The 26,552-nt window shown below is 41.1% G+C and overlaps 1 protein-coding gene across 7 annotated transcripts in view; it reads right to left on the reverse strand.

The window, feature by feature from the left end:
* Positions 1 to 26,552, reverse strand: part of ZBTB20 (zinc finger and BTB domain containing 20) — a 465,108-nt gene that overhangs the window by 60,907 nt on the left and 377,649 nt on the right. Inside the window, exon 7 of one of the 7 annotated variants that reach the window (XM_075106556.1) lies at positions 24,809 to 24,951. The exons of the other annotated variants lie outside the window; for them this stretch is intronic. The gene's annotated coding sequence lies outside the window, so the exon portion shown is untranslated. The remainder of the gene's footprint in view (positions 1 to 24,808; positions 24,952 to 26,552) is intronic. 7 annotated transcript variants of the gene reach the window in all.

A 26,552-nucleotide genomic window follows, 5' to 3' on the forward strand; every position in this document is an offset into this window, starting at 1 on the left:
TGTATGTCTGTCTGGAGCAAGTCAGAGTAATTTGTCCTGTTGTTTACAGAAGCCTATTTATAACGGTACAGTGATGACCCAAGGATACACCAAGTCTCCCCTCCAAACACTCAGAAAGGGGCTTTTCACACTCATCACAAAGCCATGAAAACTATAGTCCCTCAACTCCTCCTTCCAGTGAAGACGATCTCCAAGGGCAACAGGGAGCAGAGTGGGTTAGAGCAGGCTTTGATGAAATACATCAGCAAGAACATTTGTTGTGTCATGATCACAGCAAGAATCCACCTGCCCCAGAACAATACAAGGCCCAAAAGACGGAGGACAAGTGTCCTTGAATACCTAAGGACTATGGTATCCACTGCTGTTACTTTCCCCAGAATTCAGTTGTTTGCAAAAGGTAATGCCCTGAGGGATGCAGACAGGTGATCTGCATCTTTCAGGATTTTTGTTTAACGGTGTTCAAAGCCCAAAACTTCTAGAATGAAAGCTATAGAGTCACAACCTTTCTCTGTCACACAATTTAATCTCTTGATAATACCTGTTTCAGAAAGCACTGTGTGTCATGTATGCAGAAGCGATAGGCATGCAATGAATCATACATGTGTATTCTACATTCATTTTTCACAGGAGTAATTTTAAGTGTCTTACATTAGCATCTCCTGCTGGCTAACCTTTCCCCCCAAGAATTAGATTAACAATTCTCCAACCTGCGCACCTTCAAACAACTGCTTCTTCCCAGACAAGGAAACAGGCTTTTCCTCTCTGTTACGGAAATAATATTCCTCCTTAGAATCGCAGAAGCCTAAGGTCCAGTCTTTACCCAAGATTTTGTTTTTACATTCATGTGCAATTTCTATTTTGCTTTAGAAGAAGGGCAATGTCACTGCCCTGGAAGAAAGAGCAGGTTTCTTCATCAGACATGTCATCCTCATTTTTGACCATGTCGCTAGACTGAAACTACGGATTATATGAACACATTTCCCGTATTTCATATATAAATATAGACATATATGTCTGCACAGACACACACGCACCAAACTCCAATAATGTTATACATATTCATGTATGCATGTGTGTAAACAACTATTCAACCTTATTTTTACATATATATATACAGAATTGTTTGTATATACACTTATATATACATACATTTACTCACATATATGACTTGTAAGCATTTTACACTCATTAAATACTTTTTTACCTAAGCTTTGTGCCGTTTCTCTTGTGATATCTGAAGCATCTGGCTGAAGATGAAGGGGTAAGATGAATTACCCCTGTACTTATAGAAAAGAGACCCATCATGCCTAAAGCTTACCTAAAATATTTTTCTGTAATACAAGTATCATTAAAGAACACAAAACCTTCCTCCTGCATCCTCCTTTATTTGGGGGCTGAGAAGGACTACTTGGAAATGGAGATTACAAATGTCCCAAGCCCATATCAGTAAAACTATCTGTATCGTATCAGGAATACAGGTCTGCCATTTCTACCATAGCACTTTCCATAAGAGGAGTGTACCAGGTGCAGACTCTTCTACATTTCCCCACAAGCTTCTCCTCCACAGTACAATTTCTATTACCTCAAACTTCTTAAGACTTACAAAGAAAACAACCTCTTCCCCTTCCCCTGCTCCCTTTTCTTTCTTTCTTTCTTTCTTTCTTTTCTTTCTCTTTCTCTCTTTCTTTCTCTCTCTCTTTCTTTCTCTCTCTCTTTCTTTCTCTCTCTCTTTCTCTCTTTTCTTTCTTTCTTTCTCTCTTTCTCTTTCTCTCTTTCTTTCTTTCTTCCTCTCTCTCTTTCTCTCTTTCTCTCTCTCTTTCTCTCTTTCTCTCTTTTCTTTCTTTCTTTCTCTCTTTCTCTCTCTCTTTCTTTCTTTCTCTCTCTCTTTCTCTCTCTCTTTCTCTCTCTCTTTTTCTCTCTCTTTCTTTTCTTTCTTTCTTTCTTTCTCTCTTCTCTTTCTCTCTTTCTTTCTTCCTCTCTCTCTCTTTCTCTCTCTCTTTCTCTCTTTCTCTCTTTTCTTTCTTTCTCTCTTTCTCTCTCTCTCTTTCTTTCTTTCTCTCTCTCTTTCTCTCTTTTCTTTCTCTCTTTCTCTCTTTCTTTCTCTCTCTTTCTCTCTTTCTTTCTTCCTCTCTCTCTCTTTCTCTCTTTTCTTTCTTCCTCTCTTTCTCTTTCTCTCTTTCTCTCTTTCTTTCCCTCTTTCTCTCTTTCTTTCTCTCTTTCTCTCTCTCTTTCTTTCTCTCTCTCTTTCTTTCTTTCTCTCTTTTTCTTTCTCTCTTTCTTTCTCTCTTTCTCTCTTTCCTTTCTCTCTTTCTCTCTCTCTTTCTCTCATTCTTTCTCTTTCTCTTTCTCTCTTTCTTTTTCTTCCTTTCTTCCTTTCCTTTCTTTTCCTTTCCCCAAATATGGAATATCTGACCATAAATTAAAGTGGTCCAAAGTTCTTGAATGGCAATTCTCATTCCTGGAGCAATGACAAATACAAGGTGTGAATTTTGCAATAAGAGAATTCTGTATCTAAGCAAGACAATTCCTTCCACTTGCAAAGACAATAGGCAGAACAGGGTTAGAGGTGGCTTGTAAGGCCCCAAGAGATCAGCAACACTATTTCTAGCAAGACTACATACAGAAAAGCTATGTATGTAATTTACACATGATCCTAAAATATGTTTACAGCTATTTCTTGTCTCTAGGGTTGGTCATGGAGGAATGGTAGAGTTGACTGAAAAACTGATTAAGAATGGAAAAACTGTACCCCCTTTTTATTTTTGGCACCAAAGTCTTAATTTTAAAAGTGATACTGTTATTCAGTTGCATGAGCTGAACAGCCTGCATAAATGGCATATATCCCTTTGACAATATATGAAGGATTCATTTTTTTCTACCATTTGTTATTTATACTGTGCATCTGGTCATCTAAGTCATATGCTTCCTGCTTTTAACTGATCGACAACCTTTCCGAACAGGAGGATATATTCCAAATGATGCATAAGTACTCCTAACCACAAAAGTCTTCACCTGAACGTTTCTGAAATGTTCATTAGGAGGGAAAAATGGCAGAATGAAATAGAATCTGGACAACTATGTGCAGACGCCACTTTGTGGTGTTTTGCCAGGCTCAAGATTAAAGACTCAAAATACAAATAGGTGAAATAAGGAGCTCTAAGATTTTTGTAAAGGGTTTTGCTTTACAAAGAATTGCATGCCACGAATGAGAGAGTGATGTAGAGTGGGATTAAGGCTTTACGACATTCATATGGGAAGATTTTATCATAGACTTTTCTGCTTTCCAGGAAAAGCGGTCCTCCCAAACTTTAAAGAAGTTATGCCAGGTGCCAAACATTCTCTAGCCACATCACAGCAGTGAGAACAGAAACCTTCCTACTAATTACTCAGTTGAGCCTGTGGCTGCATTTTGTTGTTTCCTGGCAGTCCCTCTTCAGGTCTTTGAGCCTTCTCCACGCAGAAGGAGTGGGAGAGAAGTGGAGGTAACAAACCTGCCTATTGGTTGTGAGCAACATCCAGCTCTCTCTTCCCAGAGAAAAGATTTCTACAGTAGCACGAGGCTGTAGTGGAAGCAGGGAAGTGCATCCTGGAGCGCAGGGAGATGAAGCGATTATTCCTTGGCCTTGTAAGATGCCTCGGGGCTCAGCTGCGATGTGGTCCCTCAGCATTTCAAAGACAGGGCTGGCGAACAGCTGCCTACCCGCAAAGACCTTGGCGCGACGCGCGAGAGCAGCTCACAAGGGGGATACGCCGGGCGGCGCGGGCGCGGGCGCGGGCGCGGGCAGCGGCGGGCGGCGCCCAGTACCACGGACAGAGCCCCCACGAGCGGGTTTCCGCTTGGAGGAGCGCCGCCGCGTCCGCCATAAGCACCGACCTGTTTCTTCTCAGTTACGCAGGGAGGTCAGGCTGCTTTCTTGCGCCCACTAACGTGTTGACTGGCACTCCCGGCAGTGCTTATCTTAGCCACTGCGGCTTGGAGCGAAAATAATGGGGAAAAAGGTAGATGGTGAACTTCCAAGCTGTCAACAATGATTTCTTCTGATTATGAGAGGTGCTGAGCTCATATACCACTGACGTCAACAGAATTCTGCCTGGACCTCAACAGCCACCAGATCCCAACACTCAGTTGTGTGGCTATTGCATTCTGATATGAGTCGCAAAACTAACTTCCTCTGCACAATCCTTTGGAAATCATACTTAAGATTAGCAGGCGAGCTGGACGTCACCATACAACTTATCTTCCTTTTATGAGGGAAGAGCATTTTGTACAACCAAATCTACACTCTACCACTCTCAGATTAGGTCTCACTCCATAGATCTGCATTCCCAACATTGCCTTCTTTTCTAGATACTTAGACAAATCATACAGCTGTAGCATCAGCTCGTTGCAAGAGCTTAGAAATATTCTGGCTTGTAAAATCCTTGTAAATTACTGAAGTGCTAGCATTTCTATCTTACAGGGCTAGAAACAAAGGCCTGAAGATGTTAAGTTACTTGCCAGGGTTGCAGAAGAAAACAATAAGCAGAAAACTGAAAATCAGGCTTTAGAATTCCAAGTCAGTGATTTAACGACTGGAACAGTCATGCTGTCCACTTCAGGATTAAAGACCTTCAAGACCCTTTTCCTCCTGCCCTCCCACATCATTAAACTGGATCTTGAAGTACTGTCATTTCTCATTGGGTTTTGTCCTGTGCTTTTACTCACCAAATATTTTGAATACTTTTTTTCTCTTCCAGCCACTTCCACTATTCCTGCGTGTGTGTCGTGTGTCGTCCCCCCCCCCCCCCCCCCTTTCCTGTTTCTCTTATCCTCCTCCCTTTCTTTTCCAGTTCTTAGTTTCTACCAGGTTCTCAAATTGAACTTTCTCCCTCCTTCTAGGCCGTTTTAATCTTTGTTTTCATTTCCCCCTTGTTCTCCTTAATATCCTCTGCTACAATTCTGAGAAGGATTGATAATGCTCAGAGAAGTAATTTTTGATGCTCAGGTGCTATTCTAATGGAAAATAACCAAGCATACCAACCTCTCAACCCCTGGAAGTCAAAAGGAGGGTGAAGAAATTCTAAGTTTCAGGTAAATTTCCATTTGTATCTTGTAATATACATGTATATTTTGGGGATGAAATTCACGATACACAGCACATGGCTTTGAAACTCAGATACCTGAAACTGCTTTTTCTTCTGTGTCCACTTGTAGCAACTGAGATCAGCAGAGGCTGCTGTGCTACAAGTCCAAAGAGTCAGGAAAACCCCACGCAGGATTTTTGAACTTTTGACCCTACCTTCTCCCCTTGCTTCAGTGAATTGCTTAAAATTCCATGCATCATGCAAAGCTTGAGTCTAGTTTCTCTGTGGACAGCATAGGCTATAATTTGTTATGGCAACATTTTCTGGGGATGTTAAGGAGAGGTGCACACTTCTTCCTATTGCACCATGTATTTCTGATTTTCATTCTGGATGCTCAGAGAACACTTGATATCTATTGAGTCTTTCATAAACCCGAACTCCTGGCCTAGATCAGGATTCACTTTCACAGACCAGTTAGGAGCATGGCTATTCCCCCGTCCCGTGTCTCCTTCCCTCATTTCTCTGCCACCACATTCTACTGCTCCATTCAGTGTTCAAGAGGCCTCAAGATGTGCGTTTTCGTCTCAGCTCTACTGCCCTGTGCTCAGTGGCACAGACTGCCACATGGAGCTGAGATCACTCAAACCCCATAACTGAGTGACCTCGTACACCAGCAGTAGACTGAGAACATCTCAGTCAGATGTTGTAAAAGGTAAAGTGCATCTGGCAGCCACAAACTTCATTACGTCCCTAGCAAAGGCCTCACACAAAATGATGCTCCCTTGGTGCAAGAACCTTTTCTTTGCATATGCATTTACAACTCCAAGTACAGTCCTAGAGCAAAACTGATAGCAAGTGAGAAGTAGGCTGAAGGCTCTTTTCCTGATGGAGACAAATAGCAAGTGCTAGCTACTTGCAATACCAAGCTCACTGTGCTTTGGCATTCCCCGATATCCTTAAGCATGGATTTCTTGGTTTCTATTGTTTGTATGTTCTGCCCCAATGCTATTTCAGTGTACATTTTAATGAGTGAATTTATTATATAGCTCACTGCACAAAAATTTCAGTTACATTATGAAAACCTGACTTTTGGATCAGATATTTCCTGCATGTATTTTAAACCCACCGTTGGTTACTGAGTAGCTTTTCTCCTTTTTTTTTTTTTTGTTCTTGGTCCTGTCTGGGAATAAAGCTTAATGTTGGTCTGCCCTCAGTGCTGCTACCTTTTTTTCCCTCCCCTGTATCCCAGACTACAGTATAGACCTCTCTTAAACCCAGTGAGACAAGATAAGCCTTTTCTGCCTGGCAGCATTTCAGAGACATTAAGTGTAAGAGAGAAGGTAAGTAATTCACCATGCCTCCCCATTTCTGTAATGGGGGAGGACATCTTGATACATTTACAATACTCCTCTGGGGATATTTCATCAGTTATACCTAACTCTAATGGACAAGAATTGATTTGAACTTTCTACTTAGCACAGAGCTGTAAACAGCTTCACTCCAGGTTGCAGCAATGAACTGGTGTTTTGTAAAATCGAGAGAAATTTGGAAAACTTCTGCATTGGTCTATTAAGGAAGCTAGCAGCTGAATGATGCAGGGGCAAACTAACTTGTCTTTTCAGTTTTAGTAACACAGAGAGCAATGATTAAGCTAGACGGTATGGGTTTTTTTGTTCTAACGTCTCTCCTCCATTTTTTTCAGGGGTTGGCCTTTTAGCTGTTTCATTTACTTTCAGTTAAGATTTGTCAAACCAGGATACAGCTTGAGAAGGTATTTTTATTGCTCTATTTAATGTCAGACATTTATTTTTGTAGTTCTCAGAGCACAAAGTCCAGAGGACTCTTTGTCCTGCTGTAGTCTATCAAACAATAGCATCCAAGGCTCTTGGGGTATTCCCCCCACCATCAAATTTTGTATTGGTTGGTACCTTAGGCTGTTTTATTCCTGGGCATGAAAGCAAAATTCCATCATTTCTGAAAATTTGGCATATGCAGTATTGTATCTTTGCCAAGGTTTGCAAAGTGAAAATACAGAGTTCTTCGTAGCTCTGCTAGGGAGTAACTAAGCAGCTCCTGTTATCACATGCTGTATTTTTTAATGTCTGTTGCATTAGATATTATCTAGAAAGGTTGCAACTGGGGTAAATGATCACATCAGTAATCCATATTTTAAGGTCCCTATTTCCAACATACTGATCATCATGGTGAGCTATGAAAACGCTTTTGTAAGGCATTAACAATTCTTTACCAATAATACCAACAGTGACAGAAAACAGATAAGCAAAGGAGCTATGTTTTATACTAATGCCAGGGTTAGACATCAGGCAAGCATACACAAGAAAAGCCCAAATGATGACCTTCCTAGTTCAACCTTTTGTTCTTCCGAATGGCAGATGTCATTCTGCAAGGCTGTGCTTGTGCACTGTTTTCTTGCTTTGAGGACAGAGAGAATTGTCTTTTTTTTTAATTGTAATCTGGGACTGGTGATGGAACAAGATACTGGCCTTGAAAGCTCTCCTACAGGGCTGTAGAAGTGCCTCTAACACAGGCAGGGGGGAAGATGTCAGGTTTCAAAATCAAGCAGCTCTAGCTGCCAACGCTGTCTGACAATTTGAATGGGTTCCCAACCTATTTTCAGTAGGTATGAACACCGAGAGCCTAATCCTCACAGGCCTTGCTTAGTTTGGTAGTCTCACTGACGTCAGCAACACTGGCCCTCTGAGCGGGATCAGGGCTCTTGTTTTCAATTTTTCTCGTCTGCAAGAGACAACTGAAGATGTACTGAACCAAAATGGCAAAAGGCAAGACAGCCACCAGACTAATGTAACTTTAATACTGTGAATGATTGGGATGAATCATGAAAAACAGCCTATGTGCCTTCAGAAAGCTGAGAACCCCAGTATTGGGTATGCAGCTTCTACAGCTCTGGTATTTTAAGAGAGAAAAGCTATTAATTTCCTGCCGGTTCCTTGTTTGAGCAGAGTTTTTGGCATTTACCCAGCACCAATTTAAGGAGTTAATAGCAAGTACTAGGCACAAGTCTAAATTCTACTCTCTGGTTTGTACCAGTGCTACAAACATGGCAATAGGGAAACTGGACTACTGCCGTTAACAGGCTGCGTCCTCTTCTGCAGATTGTAAATAGCTGATTAAATTGTGTATTTCCCAATTACGAGGGTCAGGTGAACCAACGTTGAATGTCAATATGTTTCTGCTTATTACTTTGGTGCTTTTGTTCTCTTATAATTTTTTTTTTATAGTTCAGTTTAATTTGATTTTATAACAAGAGGCACAGCTGTATTTTAAGCATTTGCTAATGAGTTACTCTAAGAGACACATTTCTTGACCCAATACCTCAATTTAGCATCTTTCTTGAGACAAGTTTGCAATTTGGGAACGTCAGAAGATGAAGAGAGAGAGGTGCTAGCACAAAGAATTTCATCTGAACGCTTCACATTCCAGCACATTTCAGGGAGAAACTGCTAAAAGGAACTGGCTCTTCAAATACAATCCTTATCATGAAACCACAAAGACAGCCTGGACTGAATTATTAACTTCTGTAGAGATAACATTTGCCCCATCTCTTCTATCCTCATGGATATCCTAGGAAATGGATCCTGGATGCAATATGCAATGCTAGCTGCCAATTACTGCTTCACAGACCAGCACCTAGGTGGTAGCAGGAAGCAGCAGAACCTTCTGGCACGTGGTGCTTCGAAAGGTGTCCTTCCACAGAGGTGACATCCAGGAACAGAGCGATGGCCTGCTCAGGACAGCAGGCACTAGGCATTGAAGCACTGTCATGGTTTAGCCCCAGTCAGCACCTAAGCACCATGCAGTCACTCACTCAGTGCCTCCAACCCAGTGGGACAGGGGAGAGAATCGGAAGGGCAAAAGTAAGAAAACTCATGGGTTGAGATAAGAACAGTTTAATAGTGAAAATAAAAACAAGTGATGCAACTGCTCGCCAACTGACACCCCACCAGTCCCCAAGCCACGATCACTGCCCCTTCCCAGCTAGCTTTCCCCTAGTTTATATACTGAGCATGACGCCATATGGTATGGATAATATCCCTTTGGCCAGTTTGGATCAGCTGTCCTGGCTGTGCCCCCTCCCCTCCTGGCTTCTTGTGCACCTGGCAGAGCATAGGAAGCTGGAAAAGTCCTTGAGTAGTGTAAGCACTGCTTAGCAACAACTAAAACATCCCTGTCTTATCAACATTATTCTCATACTAAATCCAAAACAGAGCGCTATACCAGCTACTAGAAAGAAAATTAACTCTATTCCAGCCAAAACCAGGACTAGTACTCAGGCACGGACAGATTCTTCCAAGCAAGTGGAAGGAGCCAGTACAGGCTAATCAGCCTACAAAAAATTGTTTATGGCTTTAACTATAGTTGTAAACAATTTAAAAACTACTGAAGCAAGGTTTTCTAACTTTATTCATAAGGTGACTGCTTGGTCTTTCAAAGTAATAGAGCAACGTTTGAATCTCCTTGTTTCTCCAGCTAATTTTAAGAACAGATTGCATTTTTTCGGCCAGGAGCACCAACACCACCGTCTCAGCTCCCTGAATGCTCTAGGATTCATATATAACATGATGCTAGAAGATACATCACTATTTACGGTCTTTTTTTCTTTTCCCATACACCTTTTGTGAAAGTGTTCTAAAGAGTATCTTATTCAGGTGAAAATCGTAAAGGGCTCCTCCAGTATATACAATGATGACAAACAAATATAAATTCTTTACAAAGTTGCAATATTCCTACCTTTAAAAGTTCCCTCTCTTCTTTCATAGTGGCCCTATCCATTCCCCGCCTCAGACTCTCAAGCTCAAGTCTTTCAAGCTGTGTCTTTCTATGGGTTTGCTCTTTGCTTTTCCAACCACTGTCGCATCCTTTTTTTCTGCAACTTTTATCTAAGATTTATAAACCTTTCTTCTGGCTCTGCTTGGCCTAGGCTTGTGTTTAGTAAGAAGTATTTGTTCAGCTTGAACAACCTTTGCCCATTTAGGCACACTCACCTTCCTGCTTCCCTTCTTGCACTTTGCAATACCATGTCTCCATGGTTTCTCTGGTATGCTTACGAAGCCTTTGTGAATGTTTTGATTTTGTCACCTGAATTTTACAGTCCTCCTTGAATTATCTTTTGTTCTTTTTTTTTTTTTCCTTCTTTTAAAGCCAGAATAAAATAGGCTACCATTATGCATCTGTTCTGGTATTCAGCAGCATTAGAAGTGTTTCCGAAGCAATTCCGAAAGACTACAGTATGGCCTCGGCCAAAGAGCAGTTCTTTAAAGACGTTATAAATGAAAATGCTCTCTACAATAAATGCTATTTGCAACACACCAAACTGCTTGACTTCTTCCTTCTAGCTATTCACTAATGAAAATATTAATATTTCTAATTTACCAAAATAAATAAGTATAGGTGCAACTTCTAGTTTCTGGCAATATTCTCATTCTTACTAAATCATATTAAAGGAATGCACTGAAATGCAGTGTGATGAATTTATTTTCATGAAAACAGGGAGGAAGACAATGGATCTAGTAAGACAAGATGCCAAGATCTTTATACACAACATTCTTGAAAACCTATCTCTTCCCATTCTATTTAGGAAATAAATTCTGCATTGAACTGGCTTAACCCAGGGGGCTATAAACTTTGGAATTCAAACTAGATGATTACATTTTCAAATAATTCTTAGATACAAAACAATCTTACATATGGCTTATAATCATGGACTCCAATATAATATTGCTAAAGGAATGTATCATTTTTATTGCTCACCTCTCCAAAACTTTCCCCAAGTGGCAGCCCACACATCTGACCCTGATATTTTTCACTTGTGATTCTGGATACATGCAACAATTGTCTGGGAAATATTGCAAGGTCCCTTTACATGGGGTGAGTTGGGTAAAGGCTCAAAATAAGTGGTGCCAATCGTTCATCCATCTGGTTTATGACTGTTCCAGATGGAAGGAAGCTATTAGAACACCATTCTTAACTCCCAGCAATGGCAGAGTATAGTCTCCCAATTAATGATTTACCATATGAGCGACCTAAGCTTATTCAGAAGGCCAAGAAAGTACTTGGCCCACTCCAAAATGTTCAGATCCATCTTGAAATGGAAAAGACCAGATTAATAGTTCCTGAATTCTACTAGCGAAAGGAGCTAGGACAGCTTGACAGTGCCTAACAGAAGCAGGATGGAAGTCAGCTCTTCCATTCTTATGCAAGTTAAAAATACAGGCCTTCTGCCCATAGCGTATTTTAGGACAACTGTGCTCTCCTGCAGCAGAGTTTCCAATCCAGTAACGCGGGTGCAGCCTTTGACATCCAACTTTGCTTCAAATGAGAAAAGCTTTCATTTCTTCAATGCTATTTAAACCCCGAACCGTTAATGACAAGCAACTAATGTGGCCAACTGGTGCAGTGAAGAAACAAGAGAGGCAGTAGCTGGGGGGTGACCAGTGGACCCCCAAGCTGCTGGGGCAGCTGAATGGCAGGGCAGGGCTCAGCACAAAAAGGGCTGGATGAAGAGGAGGAACCCAAAGCTTCGAGTGACACCTAAAGGCAGCTGGGATAATAGAGACCTTTAAAGAGGTCTTTGAAAGAGTGATGTGGAGCAGGGAGAGCAGGGGGACAGGAAAGGCATTGCTGAGGATTTTTCTGTTCATTAAGGGAAGTAAAATACAGCCCTCACTCATTATGGAGGCAGGCAGCCTCGCCGAGCTGATACATCTCATCAGCCTATTAATAAAGCTCTGCTCGAATCTAGTTTCACAAGGCAACCCATCGGAGTCTGTGCTTCCAACGCGTGGTACAGACACAGGGCTATGGAAAATCTCACCCTCCGGAGAGACCTGAGTGAGGCAGTCTTTTTCATTAATACCAAGTCTGCACAATGAATCAACAACAGATTCAATAAGGCCAGGAAGAGCAAAAATAGAGCTTCTGACCAAATAAGAGACATGTAATGAGATCAGAGTGAATTTAATGGGAACCTCTATTCCACTGAATAGACAAGGTCCCAAACATCCTCCTTCCTGGGTCTCAGGAGCTAAGCCAATAGACTTCGAGTTGCATCATTAAGTTCAAAATCAGACGAACTGTAATTGAAATAAAAGTCTTATTTTTGGCTTGTTGATCAAAATGGAGCTCAGATGTGCCTGAGGGCATGATTTTCATCAGGACCTCAATGCAACCCTTGATTTCCCAAGCACTGCACCTGCAATGAATCATGGGCTCAACTAGTAGCATATTAATACCCAGTTACCTGGTGTGCAGGTGGAAATAGAAAATGCAATATTTAAACGCTTTAAAAGCACCTGCCATTTATAATGAACACAATTCTTTCCAGGCACAAAATTGCATCTTAACACACATATGTCATTATTGAAAATCACGCCTGATGATTTTGGAATAGTATATTCACGTTTGTGCCTACATCCTGATAGCCCTTCATTTCCCCTCCCCCGATAATTAGTCTAAAAGACCCTCTTCCTGACTAAAGAGGTTAGTAAAGTAGAATCTCCATATCGTGATCACAGCAGATCCATTAACCTTGTGGGACAGTAACACAAAGCACACATCAACTGAGAGCCAAGCAGTGATCCTAGACTGTAAGTTGGAGTCAAAGATCACTAGTTAAATCCACTAAAAACAGCATGTGGTCCCTCCTTTAATATGTAATACAGCAGGTGATGGAGAACTGATGGAAATGAGAAACCTTGTTCTCATTAGCATCCATTGTCCTAATGTCTTGAAGCTTGGCCTCTAACTTCGCATCACACACAGATTCAGCAAATCCTGTGGGATACTCTGGTACCTAGGCAGAAGAGAGGACTGTTTCGGGGTTTAGTGATCTGGGGCAGACAAATGAAAGAAATAAATGGCTTCTTCGTTTCACTTGTTTCCTGCGGAAGAAAGCATCTGCATCAAAATGAGTTTAAGCATAAGGGAATACATTCTCAATGTGTTGCACAGGGATTTAGCCACATGACTCCCATTGATGTTTATGGGAAATGAGTGGCTAAATCCCCATGTAATAGGTTGAAATTTTAGCCCAAGGAGACTGACTGTGGAGGAACTCGTCAAGGTCTTTGCTTACAAAAATTGTGAGCGTATCAACCATTCTCAAATACCATCTCTCTTTACTGGTATATAATCAAGTGGACCCCTTGAAAGGGACCAGTAAAATTACCTCTATTAAAAGGTTACTGAAAAACTTTAAACTGCTCTACTAGTGAGTGCACGAACATGATCTGTGGGTGAAGGGGCATGTCAGAGGGTGACTTTTGTGTTGATCATGTCACTTTTTACAAGCTGATGCTCTCCTGAAAGACAAAAATAAGGGGTTATTGAATGATTTAATGCTTCAGACTTCAGCAACAAAAGGTTTATAGCAGCATGGACATCCTGCTATAAAATGCATCAAGAAGAGCTTCTAACCATAGTTAGTCTCAGTAGGTTGCAAGAAAAGAAGGAAGATGCTAAATCCCTTGGCTTTTCTCCTGCCTTAAGGAGGACGGAGATAAGCGTCAGCTTAAAGTGAGAGAATCTCTTCTATTTTCCAATTACACAGATACAGGCCTACCGCAAGCCAGAAAATTTTCAGTAGCCAAAATTTATGACCAGATCGGCTATATGAATATCAGATTAGAGGTTTAACCAGGAAATACAAGTCTAATTCTTTCCTCAACCGCATGGCAGTTACTTCTCAGGGTAAATTAACAACGGACTAGCCTATTTCTGCCTAAAATACATAGTCGGGGTAACAGTGTTTCTGTGAGACCCGCATCCCTTCGGCAGCAATGCCAATGGAATTCTGCAGCTATTTCCCCTCTCTCCCCTCTGGTCCCCCCCCAACCCAAGAGGGTGTTATGGAGCTAGCATGGACAAAATCAAAATGTTTTAATGTAGCAGATCATTAGATTATATTCTATCATCCTAGTGCAGGTTTAAATGAAGTCTAGTTGAAGTAGGGTGATTATAGAAAGTAGGTTCTTTAGAGATGTGCAGCCAGGGGGAAAAATTGTTGCATTTCTGTAAATATTTGGTTATAGCCACTGGAAAAAAACCTTCCTGTAGAGGTTAGTATTCATAATTATTATATAGACTTGAAAAACCTCTGAAGGTTTTGATTACAGCAGAAGACTTTTTTTTTTTTGACAATTATAAACCATCAGTCAGCGGCATTCCATGAAGTTAGAGCAATGCACACCTATTTTTCTTTGGCCATCACACTACAATTTCAAAAGATATACTGCAGCCCTCTGTGTGTTTCAACTCTGAAATACTGTATATGCGAAAATTAATCTGGCAGACTCTTCTGAAATTGCAGGCTTCTGGGATGAGCAAATGGGTACAGTTTTCTTTTAACTGTTTTTTGAACCCCATGTGTTGAGAGAAAACAACAGAATGGAAATTGCTCATCAAAATGTTAACTTGTGGCACGGCAGAGCCCCAAAGCAGGTGCGTGGCATGCCGTTCCCTTCACTGACATGCCTACCACATGGCACCCAGTTCTGCCACCTCCATCCCTTCCTTTTGGAATCCCTCCTCTGGCAAACACAGAAATGTGGCTTGACACCGAGTCTAGCACAGAAGTGACGTGACCTTTCAGAGAGCAGGCAGTTTCAGAAAACCTTCATTTAGGATAATCCCTCATGGAATAATCCTTTGGATTAACGGTAGCAACCAGGGTTCTTCCAGCCCAAACGTAACTATGTTTCAGCTAATACTTTTGCTATTAGCATATCTAGTCAGAAAAATAATATGATCTTGCTAATTCAAGCTAAAAGCTAGGACGCTGACCTATCACAAATAACTGAATTTTTCAAATTAACATTTTAAAACATTGAACAGACAATAGAAAATATAAATAAATAAAGGACAAAGCATCACAGAGCATACTTTGTTCATTTATTTTGACAACTGCTTAGGTTTAATTTGTGAAAATACTTTACAGTGTACAAGTCAATGTGCTGTGATGAACTTTCTAAAAATAACGAAAGCCTCATCATATTTGAATGAATGTCTATCCCTGGAGCTTGTAGCTGGAACTGAAAGCCACTAAAGGTGACTGAGATTTTCAGAGAAAACAGGGGAGAAGAAACATCCTTTTGACTTGTTTTTACTCTTCACAGTGTTCTGTGTACTTGGACATCACAGACTGCAAGAAGCCAAAACCAGTTCTGTCTCCTGGATCCTTTAGCCCCCTGCTAAACCTTAGTGAAGGATCACGCAGATTTCCCCAAAATGTCTAATGTCAAATACAAAATTGTCCTGACGTCTGGCATCCACCCACGTTTGCCTTGTACAGGGCCTTGCCAGACTTTCGCTGGGGTCTCAACCTGATACGCTTAATTTCAGATACCTGTTCACAACCAGGTTTCAGGTAAAGAAATGGATTTGAAATGAAACTGCCCATGGGCCTAGAATAAAATTTCACTTGCTCCAAAATCCCACATTTCTAGAGATACTACCTGGAATTTTAGAAGTCACTTTTGAAACATGAGCTCAAGGGTATAAAAAGTTTATCTTCACAACCTTTTCCCCCCCCCTTAAAAATGCAAGAAAATACTCTGTTCTTCTAAGGCATAAAGAAAATGTTGCTCCATTTTCTCCCACAGTATACAATGAAAGCATAGGATACCTTATTAATGTTCTTTGAAGAGAAGCTATCAAGCCTGTACTATGTGGGTATTTGTCTCAGGGCTTAATCTATCACTCCCTTCCTGTGCAAAGCACTGAACTAACAGTTCACCAGTTTTGTTATTGCGTTTGTTCAGTGTGGCCTGGAGGTGCCAGAGATCACCCTACTGCTCTTTTCTGGAGGAGCACATGAAGCCCTAACACACTTCTCTGTAGGATCCAAGGGCCTCTGCATCCCCACCCAGGGAACACATCTTCCTTTTGCTTCTGCTTTCATGCAACAGTGTTTCCCCATGGGTTTACATTTCCTTTTCCCAGCTAGAGAGAGTGTGCAGTAATCACCTGAAATGGGGAACTTTTGAGGTTTCAGAACAGAAGGAAATCTCTCTGGAAAAAGATAATGGCACAAAGGAAGTCTAAGAAAATCCTGGTAATGCCAGGTGAATTATCAGGCTGCAGGGAAGTCTGTGGGCTGCAGCAGCCCTTCGTCAGTGGCCCTCGTATATTTGCTGAATTCAAGTTTCTTTTAGAAATGGCAGTACGAACAACTACTGTTTCTGGTGGTGAAGAAGAGTTGCCACGCCAGAGCACACACGTGTGGCACTCTTTCCAAATCTTTAAGGAAAAAAAAAAAATGAGATTGGAGCAAAACTTCTCACAGATTCTGTTCTTAAAGAAACGTGAACCCTCAACAATTTCGGCCACTGGGTTCCAGCAGCTGCTGTTTATTCCTTTCACCCACAGAGTGAAAGCTGAAGAACAAAAGGCTGAGGAGAGCGTATTGCAAGTGAGCTGGCGCGAGTCAAAGAATTACACTGAACCTAAGTAGACTAGAGATGAAGAGGGACGTTAGTAGTACATGTTATGCTGATGGCACATTTATTTACCACACTACAGGACTGACAGAACAGGTAACAGTCAGGGGAAGCATTCCATTGATGGGAATGGGCTGGAGAAAAGTGGAGGGCTTGACCAAAATGGTTACACAAAGCATTCCTAGTAAAATATAATGCAGCAGTAACCATCGTTATAATCTTTATTACAGAGTTAGCATAGTTTACTACTCAGGTGTGCCATAGTATTCAGAGGTGAAAAAGGGGCAGCTCTTGCTATGCGGAAAAATCATTGATGGGATTTTCAGGCTTGCCATTCTCCTGTGGCCAGAGGTAAATAACTCACAGATGTAGTTTGATTTCAGCCATGGGATGGCAAAGGGATAACCAAGTCATAGCTCCGCAGATACTCAGTTGCTCCACTGGCAGCCTCAGTCTTTCCTTTCTCCTCAGGATGGAATTTATTATCATAGCTCTGAGCTCTGACTTTATTCTTAGTGGCTGAATTTGTGTCCAAATATCTCTTTGCTGGTTGCTTAGACTAGGTGGGGGGGTATTTCCCTAGAGCATCATGCTGTTTGAGGACAATAAACAGGTCTAAAAATTCATTATTTTTCTTTAACCCCCACCTCCTCATTATCATTTTGCAGTGGTAAATACAAAGAGCAGAGAAGCAGTGAAAAGAGAAGATGTGCAGTACCTATGACAAAATACAGAAGCATTAAAGTGATGCTTCCTGTCTTCTTTACTTGGAGATGAAGTTAGCTGACATGCTAGAAATCATAAAACTGAAAAGCAAGTCTTTTCAGCAAAAAAGTGATTTGATACTTTTTAAAGATTATTCATAGCCTACATTGCACGGGAGAACCTAAGTCCCCAGGAGTTGTTGGGATACATGCTGTGTGGCTTTTGAGATGAATACCAACCTCTGACTGTCAGCTGAGCTGCATTCAGAGCCGTCTGGTGCCCTGTGGTCTAACAGCATGAATTCTCAGGGTATGCAGTGTGGATCAACCCACCCCTAAGCCTGGTGGGCATAGCCTTCCCTGGGCAAAGCTCACTCACACCTCAGCATTACTGAGGCAAAGCTCAAGAACCTTTTCTTCCCTGTGACTGTTTTAATAGAGAGATGTGTCCTTAGAAGAAATGCTGGGATGAAAATGTCAGAGTATTATTCAGTACTTTCCTGAAATTTTCCAGTGCTGCTCTTACTCAGGATTAAGTTCTACTTTATTTTGTTGTACCAACAAACAAACAACAAATCCAACCCCAAAGCATTTAGTCTAAATCCACTGGAGTTTTATTGCACTACTGCTTAAGTGGGAACAGACCTCAAATGCTACTTCTCCTTTTCTGAAAGCAGAAGACCTCAGCACTTGAGCTCAGAAGCTTGACCATTAATTGTTTGTATTGCAGGGCCTATGACATACTTAAGTAGCTGAGCACAACAATAAACACAATAGCCAGTTCATTAAATCATTCTTTGTTAAGACCTTCCAAAGCTTTGGGCTTAAGCCTCTTAAAATTGAAATAATTATGCTATTTTTTTAAACAAATGAGCAAACATAACTCACACAAAAAGGGGAAAGCACAACAGAGTCTTTGATGTATGCATCGTCACTGTGATGCCTTACTGAGATTAAACTATGTGTCTAACACCACTAAGAGGTTTCAGCAGCTCTTTGCAAGGAGAAGCTGAAATCAGGAAGGGCTATAAAGTGCGGCCGTTGCTGTCACCTCTCCTGCAACAGCTTTCCTTGGCCTGTCACATCATGAGAGAGGCTATCAATAAACTTTGTAGAGTGGTGTTTGTGGTCCCTCTTGCGTCTGTAAGATCCTGTCAAAACCTTGACTTGTTGGCGCACCCTGCCAGGCTCTGACAATGACTGGAGATGACAAAAGGTGGGAGTAGGAATGAAGGTTTGCTGCCTTGGGCAAGTTTCTTCTTTTAACGCAATGTGCTAATATTCCAGCTTTGAAAAATGGAGCCAAACTATTCACAGCCTTCCAGGTATTAGGCAGGCATTTTACACAAGGCTACTTAGATAAGGCTAAAATACTTCAATAAAATACTACTGTGATGAGTACACTGAATTATGCTCGCTTTTAAATAAAATCACAATCCTCACCCTTTCTTTTGCCACACAGCTCTGGCTGCCTACAGCTCGTTTCTCCTCTCCCTGCCAACGTTGCAGCCTCACTGCAAATGAACTCTGTTTCTCCCTAAAACATCCTGCACCTTTTCTTGCATCATATGTCATGGACGGAATCTTTGCCTTTCCCTTCCTGTAAATACCTTTAGTATATGAATTCACACACTATTAGCATGAGAACACGTTCTAAGGAAAGCAGAAGAGAGATGCAGAGCTGAGCAAAAGACTTAAAAGAATAAATTGCCATCTTTTTTTCCCACTGTTGCTACTATCTGCTTTTTCCCTTCCCTCAGCTGTGTAGGCTATGATGTTTGGTGTTCTGGCCATGTCGGACTAAGAGCCAGCTTCTGGTGGGTGCCGAGTGCCCCCTGTTCCTGAATGGGTTAATGACAGCTGCCAGTGCTTCATTTCATTTCTAGAGTTGTCCCCTAGATTATAAGCAGTTTAGGGCTGGGCAGCGTTGCTTACGGGCTTGCGAAGCAATGTGTTCCTCTCTGGGAACAACAAATACAAACAATAATGGGTATGTTCAACATCCTATTCTATCAGATCATTAAATTGCTTTCTTGCAAGTTTTAGCATTTCCTACAATTGCTGCCACCATGAATTTTAAGACAAAGCTCACACTGATATGGAAGTTACAGAATTGTGGCTTGGCGGAGGACTCCTGTGCTGTGGCACACCAGCCTCCAAGGCAGTTCTTGGCAGGAGGGTGAAAATAAAAAGGTGATGGGGGGAGGAGGCAAAGCCCAATTTCCTTTTCCCCATGTAAGGTACCTCAGCCTGAAGCAGAGGGCTTGCAAACCACCTGCCTAGGACAGTTGTGGCCTCAGATCTAAGACTAGGCTCGCCTTCCTGTGCAGACACAAAGCGCATACAGCTTTAAAAAAATGCATAAATGAATTGAGAGTTAAAAACTACTAGAGAATACTCCCTGGGATTATCTGTACTATCAAGACAGGAAAACTTTGCAGATGCTACTGTCTCTCTAGAGGAATAAATGCTTGCATTTTAATATTCTCAGCAGCTGGTTCCTGTTGAATGCCATCAGGATGATTCAGCCACCCACCAGGAACACCAGTAGCAAGTGCACACACACAGAAATCTGCAAAACTTTCTGCTCTCGATGCCAGTGCTGTTACTTTGGCAGAGTCTGATTTGTGTTAGCTATTCTTCATTACTACCAGTAGCAGGTTTAACTTCACCCCGGGATGATGAAAGAAAACAACTAGTCCCTGGTGCTGCCCTAATCAATCCAACCTTCTGCTTCCTATCAGTAGTGCTTTGCCCAATCCACATCTTTAGCAGCTTAGTCTGTGGCTATCTCATTCACCTTCAGCCTTGCCACAAGTAACATATCTCTCCTGTGAGCTTGTCTCTTCAAAGTGGTGGCTCAGGCAGTTGATGTCCTTCCCCCTACAGTGGTCAATGTCTGATGAAAGGGACATCACCTTATATATATCTACATGAGACTCAAATGCGATAGATTACTTCCTCACCCTAGCTGATCAATTTATGTCTAAAAATACGAGGTCTGCTATCTCTCCCCATTTTTTAAAAAACCAACCTCAATGACGTTCCGTCTGTGGTCTGTGGATCACTTCCAGGTGTTTTATGGAGGTGCATCTGTCTAGCAGCAATAATGAAGCATTTACTTTTCCTCAAGTGGCAATGCTTCCTGCGGTTTTTGACCAGGTCAAATCACTCAAGGTTTCCTCTAATCTTACTGGGACAAATTTCTGCCTCTTTTTTGTCTGATATTTCTTGGAAGTAGACTGAACTGTGATGCCAATCTGCAGAACCCTACCTGGAGAGGACAGAAATTACATAAGACAGAACTAAACAGCACAGTCACTCAGAGAGACTGGGGGACCTGTGAAAAAGTCTTTCCTGCGAAAAGGGAAAGAGTCAATTTTAATTCATGTGATGACTGACAGCAAGAGCATGAAAATAAACTGCTCAAATGCAAAATGGCAGGAATGTAACAGAGCAGCTTCACCCATCTGGTCAATAATGCCCACTTAAGTTTTCCTCCTTAGTACTATTGCCATTTCATTCGGCTCGATACATAAGGTGCTACAGGTGCACAGCAATGCACTATCAACATCTATTCTAAAATTATGGGGTTTAATCCCATCATCTGAGAGCAACCTAATTTCACCATTATTCAATCTTTTGGAAAAAAAGCATGTGTTCAACATGGAGAGCTCAGCCAAGCCAGCAGCGTTGGCCTTTCAATAGGAACAACCCCAAATACTGGTGCCGTACATATTGGTAACTCTCAAGTAATCTCTCAAGCAAATGAAAGAAATTTAGCTTTATTACCTGTGCCAAGTTGTTCTGATGTGGAAAACAAGCCAAACTAGAGAAGTCAGAGATTGTGCATTGAACAAGTGACAGAAACATTATGAACACAAGTGTTCTCATGTCAGATCCCTGATGTACCCATACAGCTTGTGACACCTACTGCTGACTGCAATGATATTAATCCTGATTAGAAGTGATGCTATCATATTCCTTACTTGCTTCACAACGAATATCTTCAAGAAGCTGTGTCATGTCCAGAATCCAGAGTGGTCCCTACCATGATCTCACCTTAAATCAACAAAGTTATGGAGCCGCCACTTGCTCATTCTAATGAGCGAAACAGTTAAGTGCCATCCAGAGTCAGCCAGGAGTCTGCATGAATATGGAAAAGAGAGGCAGGAGGGCAGCAGAAAGTGAGAGAATGTTTTATACTGAATTAAAAATAAAAAAAAAAAAAAAGAAAATTTTAACTGCTTTCACAGTTTTCTAGTATTTCGTTTCATGTAAAAAAAGAATTAAAATTCACAGAAATTAAAATAACTGAAAACCAGGGAGTTATTTTTCATTAAAGAATAAAAACAGTGTTTTGCTTTTTTTTCTGCCTTGAAAAAAGAACAAGAGGAAGAGGAAAGAGAACATTTTAATTTATTTTCTTTTTTTTGCAATCAATAATGAGGTTTTTTTGACCACTTCTTCCAGTAAGCTATCTCATTGGATGCGATGTGGCAACAAGGATCTGTTACCCATTGTGGTTTCAGGGCTGAGAATGGATTGGATTGTCTTCTCTGTTATTTTAGCCCCAAAGTATATTTTAAATAGCCTTAAAGAGAATGAAAATTCTTCTCATACCAGTGACAGGCAGAAATGGCTTTAGAAATGACTTTCATGTTTCCAACAGTTTCTGCTTTTTTCTCCTTCCGAGTAAACTTGTTTTTTCTTTGCTTGCACAAATGCAAGGGGATAGCCTGGTTTGAAAGATGTCAGAATAAACACTCAGTGATCCATCAGTCAACAAGAATTCCCAGATATGTGTTTCTAGTAAGCAGTGAGTGTCATGGAGTTTACTTCCACATACTTCATTCAAATCGGAGACAGGTCAGCCATACGAAGCCAGTTTGAAGGGCTGGCTTTGGGTTGGCTTTTTTTTTGTGTCTTGTTAAAAGCACATATCTTCTTAAAACCTACTCTGACTGGTCCAGACTGGCAGCATTTCAGTGCTTGGCCTTCAGTCACAACTCAGAAATTATCTTTTGTCTCATTCTATTTTCCCAGATTGGTTAGGACTAGACATGTGTTTTGAAAAGAAAATCAGAGTCCATTACAAAAATATTTTTTCTTTCGTAATAGAAACCAACCAGAATTCTACCTTGGCCAAAGGATTTTCTCAAGATTTAAGAGGAGAACACTAATACCTTCAAAGTGTGAAGAACTCATTCCACTCACACTTGGTGCTCCTGTAGCATCAGCAACAAGCATTATCAGAGTTATTTCACAGGTAAAGGAAGACAGGAGAGAAATATTTGAGGTGAAGATGCAAGAATTCTTCATACTGAACTGAGTGAAACGCAAAGATAAAGGCAACCTTGCCACTTGTGCCTAATGATTTCATAGTGTTTTACAGGCCACATTGATCCCATCTTCTCAGCTGCCCCTGAGACAGGAAACAACTAGCTGGTTTTAGAGTCACTTGGAATAATCTGGAGCAAGGGGGTTAAATGACCATTTCCAGGCTGCACCCTGAGCAGGCAGCGGGTGAGAAACATGTTCCAGCCACCAGAGCAAAGAAAGGTACTGCTCCGGAGAGGGCTGGAAGAGAAACAACTTGAGAAAACTAACAGTACACTTACCCTAAGAAAGTTTTACCCTCTTCTTTGTTCTTTTGTTGGTAGAAAAAGAAAATAGTTGTGTGTGTCAGAAGAGTTTTCTCTCGCCTAATTAGGCCTCCCTTTCGTTATGCCCTGAATGCTGGATTTTAATCCTGAGCACAGAGAGGCCTTGGGCAGAAAATTTGGCCAGTCTTTTTCACAAAGTCTGAATGTCTTCAGACCTTTCAAAACTGTACCAGCCACTCTCTAACCTGAAGATTAAGCGGTACGTTTTCAAAGCCGTAATGAGCTAAGCCCGCTGGCCTCCTGTGAGATAGGAAACTACCCACAGCTTGAGAAGCCATAGTCCATACTACCCAAGGTGAATTACTGCTACTATTTGCATTACATTCTTAACAAAATCTGATATTTCCCCATTTGTCCTGACCTTATGGACCATTGCAGATTACATTTGTTTCTCTTTTCTGTCCTTTAATAGCTTTATGATGCTTCTCTTTTCACACTGCTTTGTGAGTCTATTCTCAAGACCTTTTCATTATATTCCCATCTCTTCCCCTCTTTATAACTGGATCTTCACCTTTACCCACATTATTTTTTTCATTTCTGCCTCATCTACTGGGAAAGGAAAAGAAATCCACTGTCTCTGCATACTGCTCCTCTATTCACCCATTTCTTCTGTCGCCGGTAATTCCTTACATCTCACTTCAAATTCCACTACTCACCTTCCCATACCTTCAAACTGTACTCTGGGTGTCAAAAATTCACCACCAATCAGCAAAGTTTATTAATACCAAGCATGGGGAGAAGATTTCTGACAGTAGAGGGCTCCTTAATACATCAGACAAAGGCATGGCTAATGTTAGACAAATTCAGATCCAAAAGAAGTGAAATGGACTTTAAAACCTTCAGAGTAATTGACTTAAATATGTGGCCATTACCTTACTTACAGAGTTCAAGATGACCTGCCTTTCTGAAAGATATGTTCTAGCTCACCAGAAGAGAAGAGCTTTAAGAAATTCAGTAGGCTTTATCACATGAAGGAAACTAAATGGGACTATGAGACGGGCCTTTGCTGCTTGACCATCTTCAGAGATGAAAAGGCACCAGTGTCCAATCTGACTCCACTTGGCAGTCTCATCTCTCTTCCCACCTGCTAGTAGACGTTGGATAGTTTGAGACAACTCTTTCCCTCTTCAGCTACAAGGATATTTCTCCCTGTTTGTGGGGGTTACCCTTTCCCAAGCAGGGGCTTCATGGCTGTCTTAAAAATGGTGATTGTGAGGATCTAAACAAATGCTTTCCCCTACCACCCATCTGTACACAGAGAGCAAAACAGAGCAACTTTTACTTTTCAAGAGCCTTTTCTCATTTTACAGCTCCAGTCCCTACCCCAGCTTCTGCTCAGGGCTTTTCTAGACTGCCTCCGATAAAACTGACCTAGTTATCCTTGGCTCACCAAGGTCCCCAGAAGCATCACTAAGAGATCAAGATTAATATATTTTTTCTACTACATGGTCGAGGGATCTTAGCAGCCACAGAGCTGTTAGGCCCAAGACACATGAAGTTATCAATGACTTGATTTACATTAAATTACCATTTGGCAATTTATCTTCTCAATCATATCTATGGGAATATACAGTCATGTCTTAACTATGATACAACTGACAGATATGGAACCAACCAGCATCCAACATGTGGACTTCTCAAGGTCTGTTTAAATTCATTCTAAACTGTGGGTTTACGGTGTTGCAAAAAGTTACTGAAAAAACATGAGTTAATATTTGTCCAGTTCTTTCACATGAGAAGTGCTGTTACTGTTGTCAAAAGTCTACTGTGGGCTTAAGTAGCTGTGAGAATGCAAAACAGTTTAAAATGTGAATAGCTTTCGTAACTAATAGCAAGTAGGCAATATAACAGATGGCAACTCACATGAAAGATAAACCACATCTTAATAACAATAACTTACATTCAGAGGGTTAGCGTTTCCTAGCGGTTAGAGCATGGGACTGGGATCCCCGGATTAGCAGGTTCTCCTCCTGGCTCTGCCACTGACTTGCTGTGTGAACTTAGAAAAGTCACTCAAAAATCTCTGTGCCTCAGTTTCCTCATCTGCAAAATGGAGATAATTCTTACAAATAACACCAGACTGCCGAGGGGAAAAGGCTCAAGTTGTTAGTTTTTATAACAGGCGTCATTTTGAGACACGTGAAGGTATAGGAGAGCAGTGTTTGCTGGTGCCGTTATTCAGCCATTGATCAAATTGCAAAGCGGTTGCTTTGCTCAACACTGAGCGACTACAGTCACCCCTGGAGTGAGAGGTGGCAGCTGCTTAACTATCCTCCATGCCCTTATGGTACAGTTCAGGCCAGGAAGTGAATATTGCCCTGCCCAACTGACTCTTCAGAGGGAATTCAAGGAGGCCAAATATAATTACCTTCACTGAAATTCAGCCAGGACATTATGCAATCTTTAACAGTGGCTTGAATCTCTATTTTATATCTCCGACAAAAGGGAGCACCTACAGCTCTCCAGGTTTCTGTCATCATTAGTTGGCACATTACTTCGTTTTGATCAGAAACAAGATTGCTTCTCACTCTCTGACTTTGCTTTGTGCAGCCCTACAGAGTTTCACAAAGGTCCTCCAAAGCAAGCACCAGAACACTCTTATGCTGTCTGACATGAGCATAATACAAAATGAATAGGCTGAAAAATAAATGTCCCCCTTTGCTTTCCACTATATATCAACTTTTTCTTTTTAATTTTTCTTTTCCTTTTTTTTTTTTTTTTTTAAAAATGAGCAATGGATTGAATTTTTAACTGTATGAGTAGTAGAGACTCTACTCAGAGAGGGTCCATTTTTGCCATGCTTTCCAGACAGAGATTTCCCCCTGACTTTGGTGAGAATGTAATGAAAATAGAAGTTAGAGAACTGGCCCAGGAGGGGAAAAATGGCTGGTTACAGAAAGGAAGATTCTTTGTAGGGTACACCTTGGTGCTTCAGCAATGCGCAGGCAACGGCACAAACTAAAGCTTGAAACCAACTTCCTGGTTTGTCTCATGAGTGGGGAAGGCTGCCTCAGATCAGTTCTGTTTTGCTCTCTTCAGCTGTACAGGGTTATTGTGGTCCTGATAATTTTCTGTGGCTTCTGAAGATTGTGGGGATATATTTCAACAAGCCAAAAAAAGAGTCACAAACAAAATTGTTATATCTATATATATGAATATATATATATATATATATAAAACAGCTGATCTAACTGAAGAAGACTCTGGCATCTTCCTACACAGTTTTCACTGGTATTTCCTGATTCTCCAGCCAAAGGAATCATCACTAAACCCTTTATTCTGGGAGGAGGGAACAAAAGTTATCTCTCATGCTAGCTCTGAAGGCTGTACAGGATATGTAGTTGAGATTAACAGGTCAAAGAGTTTGAGGAGTCCTATTTAAAGGACTGCCTAAAGAATATTCTATATAACTGACTTAACTGCTCTCCAGATGGTCAAAACTGAAAAGGCCATCTGAGCAAAAATCAAGTTTTGGAAAGTGCCATGAGAAATTTTACCCAGAGGATGTGGATTCTGCTTCTGCTGGCTTCAGTGGAAACAGAATTACTCTGATTTTTTTTTTTTTTTTTAAATCTTAGGTTTATACAAAGAAATGTCTGGAAATTCCATGTTGTTATTTTCAAAAGAGATGAGCTCAAATCACA

The sequence above is a fragment of the Phalacrocorax aristotelis genome, chromosome 1 (genome assembly GCF_949628215.1).
Source record: "Phalacrocorax aristotelis chromosome 1, bGulAri2.1, whole genome shotgun sequence".
In the NCBI taxonomy this organism is placed as follows: Eukaryota; Metazoa; Chordata; class Aves; order Suliformes; family Phalacrocoracidae; genus Phalacrocorax; species Phalacrocorax aristotelis.